A 7,965-nucleotide genomic window follows, 5' to 3' on the forward strand; every position below is an offset into this window, starting at 1 on the left:
ATAATATTCTCTGCTAGTTTGATTATCTCAAATAAGAACTAAGTTCTTATGAGTTCATCGACAACAATGTAGTCAGATCAATCAGGGCCTAAGATCAACTGATCTAAAAGGACTAGGACACTAGGCAAATATATACGCAGACATGCAGTATTTAAATTACCTTGAGCGAATGGACGCAGGGATCAGGGCGTTGTTATTTGTTAATCACGAGGCCTGATCACGTGCTGCAGTGTTGGACGATCTCCAGTTCTCCACCAGGCCTGATCTCCACTACAGAAAGTATATACAAACTGCAGATACATATATACCAGTTCTCCTCTTTCTCCGTCAGGGTCGGACGTGCCCGCCGGAGTGTCGGAGGTGCAACCGCGCATGCGCAGGCGCATCGATGCAGGAAGGCGGCCGAGGCAAGGCGACGAACGAACAGGCAGGGATGGATAGACCTTCTCCTCTCCCGAAGTCCCGATCAGATATTTTTTTCTCTTCCAATCAGATACCTTTGATCAGCCCATATAACAGGAGAAGTATACTTACACATATGCGCTGATGGGCCCCTCCGGAACATGGGCCCTTGGGCGTTGCCCATGTTCGCCTAGGGCCAGAGCCGGCCCTGGATTTTTATAAGTGGTCCTTCCATGTGAAAGCCTGAAGGTTGTAGCTGAAGGTCAATTTTATAAGTGGTTTTCTAGATTGAGCACCACAGGATGTAGCTTTTTGCTAGCTTGCCAATCTTATAGATTTATTATTCTATCATCTTATAGATTTATTATTCTACGAGCAGGATAATTTGATAACAGGATTCTTCTGTCATAGTAAAGCAGGTTCTTCCATTCTTATATTGTTGTACCTTTTAATAACATTTGAAATTTTTCAGATCTTGAGGAGCATAAGGGTACTACTGAGCTCTTGCATGCTATAAAAGTTGACAAGGCTAGTGGCCCGGATCTTGAGGAGCACAAGGGTAAGAAAAGGAAGCGAAGTAGACAGAGTAGCAGTGACAATCACGGGGAACAGGAAGAAATGAATAGAGTCGTCATGAAGCCGTCGACGTTGAAGAAAAAAAGAAAGGTAAAAATTATGACACTACTTTATCATGAAGGCCTCGATGTCCTAGAAATAGAGATGCAGTTTTTAATCATGACAAATTTTCTCTTCCATGCTAGTGAAGAAAAGTGCACTAATCCACTTGTAGCATTACTTGGACCTTTTCAGGTTTGACATGGATAAGCAGGCGCCACCAAAGACCAAGAGAATGCTGAATAAGGTGAATTTCGACGACTATCTTACCACCTAGAGAGATATTTCAATTGCAACAACTGTCATATTGGCTCTCTCTCAAGCTTATTTTTTAATCTTTTTCTTGTTTCCCAGAGAGATGTTTCAACTAAACCATCATTTGGATGTTTGCCCATCGACAAGGATAAGAATACATCACCTGGATCTTTACCCGTTGAGAAGAATAAGCACCATGTGACATCCCCAGTGTCATGCTACAATAACCCTTGTAATCAAGCTACAGTGATCACCATGTTTAAGTTAATCATGCTGTTCGGCAGTGCATGATCAACCTTGGAACCATACCTCATTTAGGATTCCTATGAATTTAAAAATTCATTTAATAAGTGGAATTAATATTTTATCAAATATGAAAATTTAAATCATGGATAGGATTCAAATATTCCATAAGCAATTATAACATTGTAGCCAAATCCTTATAAATTGTTTGGGTGCCTCAAATAAATAAAACAATGACCAAATCAATTATTAAGATCTCCTTTTGAATTTTAGAGTACTCGAATAATTTTAAAAGGGCCCCAAACTCCTTTTAGCACTGTTAGATATTATGATTTTAAATATTTGACCATGTGCCATGTTTCTATAAAGTGCAATTTTACTAAAAATGTTTAAAACAGAAAGTGTAAAAGAAAAAGAAAAATAAAAAGAAAAAAACACTAACCCCACCCCCTGCCGACCGAGCTAGGCCTCAGCCCACCCCACGGGTATAACAACCCTACCCCTGGAAACCCTAACCTCCCAGCACCCTCATTCCCACCCCAGCGCCGCCACCCCATCCCCACGAGGGGATCCACCCCTCGTTCCCTCCCCCACCGTGCGAACCCCCCACTCCCCTTGTCCCATCGAGCCCCCTCACTCACGAGCCCTCGCTCGTTTCCCTACCCGCCCCTCGTTCCTCCCCACCTCGCCTGAACTCTCCCTCCCTCTGGTGGGGAGGCCGAGCACCAGCCACCGGCTCCTCCGCCATCGCCGGCCACCTCCCTCAGCCCCTCCTCCGGTCGAGGCCGAGCCCCCCCAACAACTGGCCTCGCCTCAGGCTGAGCACTCCTCCCCTCGTTCAATCCCTCTCGAACCCCCACTCCCTCCCGTCACCAATCTCCCAGGGAGCCACCCACCATGGCTGAGCCCCTTCAGCTCCGCCCCCCCGGCCTGCCGTCGACCTCCTCCTCTCTGCCACACCGTCGCCGACCCTTCCCCATGCCACTCCCGTCGATCGGTGCCCCCCAGCGCGTCGTCGGAGTCCGCCGCACCACCGCCGGCACCACCGCACCCCGTCGGCTCCTCTTCTCCCTCTCCGCCCCCGAAGCCCTCCCCCTTGGAGGCTACCAACGACCGGACGGATCTGGCTTCCCAACCGCGGCCACCGACCGCCGAGGGTCTCCGATGCCTTCCGACGGGCCATCTCACCGCCGACGCATCCTCCTTGCCCCTCGTCGGTCCACCCCGTCGCCCCCCACGTTGTCGGCCGCAACAACTCCCCGCGCCCGCTGCATCTCCTCTACTGGTCGATGTGAGGCCCCCCTTCCTTCCATCCTCCCCCGCTGTACGAGCCGTCGGCACTGCATCTGCCCTTCCTCCCTCATGCGCCACCCTGCACTGCCGGTTTGCCCCTCCGGTCTCCGGGCCATCCTCGGTTGGCTTCGGCTCCCTGCCCCTCTTGGGCCTCCCCTGTAACAAGGGGGGATTAACCCCCTTTGTGTTTAGTGTGTTCGGGTAACCCCCCTCTGTGAATGACATGGGGGCCCACACCCCTAACCCCCCCAAAAAAGGATATAAAAAATAACTAAATAAATAGTTATATTAATTAATTAATTAGTGACTTAATTAATTAGGTAATTAGGTATTATTAATATGATTAAGAGTAAATAGATTAATTAAGAAAGATATATTAGCCAAAACTATGTATGACAGGTGGGTCCCACCCCACTAATTAACTTGTTTAAATATTAATTAACCCTAATAATAATTGTGTCTATGACGCATGGGACCCACTTGTCAGTTTGACGAGTCAACATGGCTGTTGACTACTGATGTCATGATGACATCATGCTGATGTCATATCTAATTATCTAATATAATTAAATCTGTTTTAATTTCTGAAAATTGATTAAATCTTTGAAAATTAATATAAAATAAATCGTAAGTGAGATGAAAATATTTTGAACATGAAAGTTGATCAGTAGAACGAGACGAACCCGGATACACTATCCGTTCGTGTGTCACACGTCCCTAGCATAGCGAACGTGGAACTTTCCATCGCTTTCGCCTGATCGGTAGTAGCCAGAGACCCGGAGGATATCATCTGATATTTTCCCGATCCGTCTATGATGGATGATACTGCGTTAGCTCATGCCTAGCGTTGCCTTTAAGCCACATCTTGCTTTGTGATGCTTTTGATTGTTGTGTGACTTATTGTGTTTCCCCTATGCTACTTCCTTTCCGGTAGGCCCCGAGACTGATGATGATGAAGTGATCGACTAGTTCCCGGTCGAGGATCGTTTTATCTGCAGAGCAACAAGGCAAGCAAACCCCCCTTGATCATTCCTATATCGCCCATTTCTTTCTCCCTCATGCTTGCATTAGAATTTTGCTACTGTTGTAGTTAGCTCCTATATCTGATGCATAGCCTAATTTTTGATGAACTGCTACTTTCAGTACCGCACCTTAAAAATGTTTACTATAGGTGGAGCATTCATCCCCTCTGACCCGTAGTCCAGTTGCCCCGCTTTATCGTCAAGCCTCGATCCCAGATCGACGAGCCAAGACCCGACACAACACTTACACCCCCTTAGTTGTACGACGCTATAGAGCTACTATCGGGTACCGAGGGTGACACCTCGGGAAGTACTCATGTTGATATCTCTGTGGGGCAGCTAGTCGGTCGTGGTTATCGAGAGTGATTCCTCCTTCACCACTCCCGACGATGACTCTGTCGTGCAACCCCTCAAGTGTGAGACCCTCGAGGGTGATTCCTCTAAGTACACCTTGACGGTTACATCGTTCGGGATCCAACGTGGGTGATACCTCGGATCCCCCTGATGTTACAACCACACAGTTACTTGACCATGATACTGGGAACATTGATGAATAATGTTTGGCAGGTGGATTCCCGCGTGGTTGTGTCGTTTAGTTAATTAAAATGTTAGTGGATTTGGGTATTTGATTTGTGTTGGTCGAAAGGCCTTATTACGCACTAACCGTCTACATGGGAAGAATTATGGGTACTCAGTATCGTAGTATCAGTCGAAGCTCTTCAGACGTGAGCAATGTAGCGGCACGCGCCCGAGTGATCCCGATATGCATCACGCTTGTAGTAAGGCTTGCTAGGACTGACATCGACCGCCCTCACATCATGTAGGAGTGCAAAGGGTGATGGGCCCATGACCCCTGCATGCTTAGGATTTAGACCGGTGGGCTGGCCTCTCTGTTGAGTCTAGGTGGGGCTGCGACGTGTCGATATTCCGAGGCCGGGCATGACCGAAAAAAGTGTGTCCGGCCAGAGTGTTACTGAGTGTTACGGAGAATATGTTGTGCACCCCTGCAGGGAAGAACTTATCTATTCGAATAGTCATGTCCACAATTACGACACGACTTAGAGTTGTGCCCTGATCTTATAGAACTACAATAGTTACTTAACTGGAATGTTTGCCGTGGGATTGCTTCCTTGCAGGGAGTCGAGGGAGAATCTCTGGGCGTGACCGCATATTAATATTGCTGCAACAATATGACTATTATTTGTGTTACCTGTTCTACTCTCGTCTATTGCTGCAAGACCCCTGAAGATGCTAGTCTTCGGTAGGATTAGGCCTTCTCTCTCTATTCTTGCATTGCTGTAGTCAGTCCACATATAACCCCTTTCTTTGATACTAATGCATAATTAGCATAGTTCTGATGCCAGTCTTGCGAGTACTTTGGATGAGTACTCTTCGTAGCTTTGCTCCCCCCTTTGTCCCCTTGATCCGTTGTTGGGACTAGATGACGGAGCCCAGGAGATGGAGTATCCCGCCGCTGACGACTGCTACCCCGATGTTGCCTACTACTACGTGGAGGCCACTGAAGACCAGAAGTAGTTAGGAGGCTCCCACGCAGGAGGCCTCGCCTCGTTCGATCAATGTATCTTTTGTGCTAGTCTTCTCTAAGGCACCTCATGTTTAATGTCTGTATTCGCATATCGTTGCTTCCGCTAACTCGTATGTTTATCGAGCTTCTGTATTCTAGCCCTCGAGGCCACTGGCTTGTAATATCAAGCTTGTATGTTTTATTTGTTTCTAGAGTTATGTTGTGATATCTTCCCGTGAGTCCTTGAGCTTGGTCGTATGAATTTGTGTGTATGATTGGCGTACGCTTAAATCAAGGGCGTCACAAGTTGGTATCAGAGCCGACTGCCTGTAGGTAGCCCCCTTTCCAACTCCTTGGCCGAAGTTCAGTGTAGTGCTTGAAAAAACTTACTAACTTTGATGTTGTGGCTTACGGGCCCACATCTCAATTGGGTGGTATTAGTATCTTTCACTCCTTTTCAATACTCTGGGTTCTACTCTCTCTGCTCTTTTGGGCTAAAGATTTTGCTAACTCTAACTCTAGGTTCTCGTAACTACTTCCTATCGAAGAGCCCAGCAATTCCAAACGATGGCTTGATTCCTCAGAAGACTTTGAAGATATTCTCCGATGTTCTCTCGGAAGCTCGTCTCATCGCTTCTGTGATTTCCCTTCCTCCGCCAACCCCTATGGATGACGACATACAAATTAAGTTCATACTTTCTTTTCCAATTGCTCTTGTTTTACGAGATGCAAAGAATTATGTTATAGGGGATTCATCCATCATCTGTTCTCATGGGTTTCGAAAGTTCTTCGAATTTTTATTCGATCTTTTGGAATCCCGAGTAGCCTATTGCTCTTGACCTTTCCCACCTACTTGCATTATGGTTAAATCCATATGTCTAGCAACATTCGTTAAAATCCTTTTTGATTTTCCTTTGATCTTATTTGATTCAACCTTTGTGTGAATGCACACAATCATCAGTTGATTATGATAAGTTGTATCCTATGCCCTTGTCAGCCATGCTCTTCACGCATGTGTTAATTACTTTTGAAGTTTGCGGTATATGTTCCTAAGATGCCCCGACGGGTTGAACCTATGCCTTCCTAAATCAATATGACCCGAAGAGTTTTCACGAGTCTTGCTCTTCTAGTGTTTTGCCAGATAATCTTTCCAAGCTACAACCTCATCAAAGGCGAGGAGTAAATGGAAGCTGATGCATTGATGAAGTGGGAGTCGACCTTGAACTTTGTCTTCATGCCCATGGAGACGACGTTGATCCTACCATAAAAACTTCTTGTATCAATAATCATTAATTCTATGATTTAATCTTGTATGTGTGATTTGGTACTTTGCAACCGTCGTTCTGACCATGATTCTTCTTCTTTGATCCCATACGTAGATAAGTTAAAGTGCTTGTCTTCCACAAATCAATACATTAGTCTAACCTCTACTCTGATCTACCTCTGAGTACTGTCCCTGGTATCTCGAAAATATCATGGAGCTATATAACTTCTCATGAGCTCCTCATCAACTATGACATTTCACTGATTCCAGTTTCCTCCTGTTTTGAGTCGTTGGACACGCAAGTATACCGATAACTGAATTGAGTACGCATTGCAATCCAACAACTCTTAGTAATCTTCTTTGCTTACGAGTTTGTACTCGATCATGTCATTCCAAGCTGTTAAGCTACATCATCATCGTCATGTTCGAGCTTGACCATGCTATCGATGTCCTCCATCTCTGGAGCACATTTCCAACTGTGCGTCAAGCTCACATCGAGCTTTCCACATCATATTGGTTGTTTTGAAAGGCAATCTCGATTCGTAGCTAGCGGTCTTATCTATGATTCCGACAACCTTCCGCCGCATCATTCCTTTGCTTAATGTCGTTGCTGAATGATTAAATCTTCATGAATCTTCTCGATAATTGTGTCGTGATCACCATCAGCATTCTGAGCTCTTTCACGGTATCAATTGAATTCATGATGAGAAATACCATCCTTGCCCCTCAATGATTTGTGAAATCATTGTCAACCTTATTGCCTTCCCTCCAACACAAACTTGTTCATGTTTTGTGTTGTCCCTTGAGTTCCTTGCTAGTTCATCTTATATTATCTTCTACCTTAGAGTATTATCGTTTGTTATGTCAAGAATATTGTGAGCATTGTTGCACCTCTTAAGTAATTCTTGATATAGTGATACTTCTCGCCATCACCATATATTTCTTGGTCCCGTGTTGTTTCAAACTGGAATACCAACAAGTGAACTTTGATGTGTGATCCCAATACTTCAGGCAACCCCATTGCCTTGAGGATTAACAATTGATTGTTTCATTCTTGCTGTGTTGGCTGTTGACTCACCATTCTAGCATTGGTCGTGCTACTCATGCAGTATTTCTGAGTGCACCATTTGACCAATGTTTAATTGTTGTTGTTCCCTCGAGCATACGACATTATACCATTTGATTTGACAAATGCTATCTCCTTGATCTTGTAATTTTTGGGAATTCATCCCCATCGAAATCTTGAGGGATTGTTGCTGAGCCCATCAGCCACACCCTCAACTTCTCCATGTTCCATGATGAAGCTCTTGAAAGCATTATCCTTGTGCCTAGACCATGAAGGATAT

This window comes from Hordeum vulgare, chromosome 7H (assembly GCF_904849725.1).
Source record: "Hordeum vulgare subsp. vulgare chromosome 7H, MorexV3_pseudomolecules_assembly, whole genome shotgun sequence".
Lineage (NCBI taxonomy): Eukaryota > Viridiplantae > Streptophyta > Magnoliopsida > Poales > Poaceae > Hordeum > Hordeum vulgare.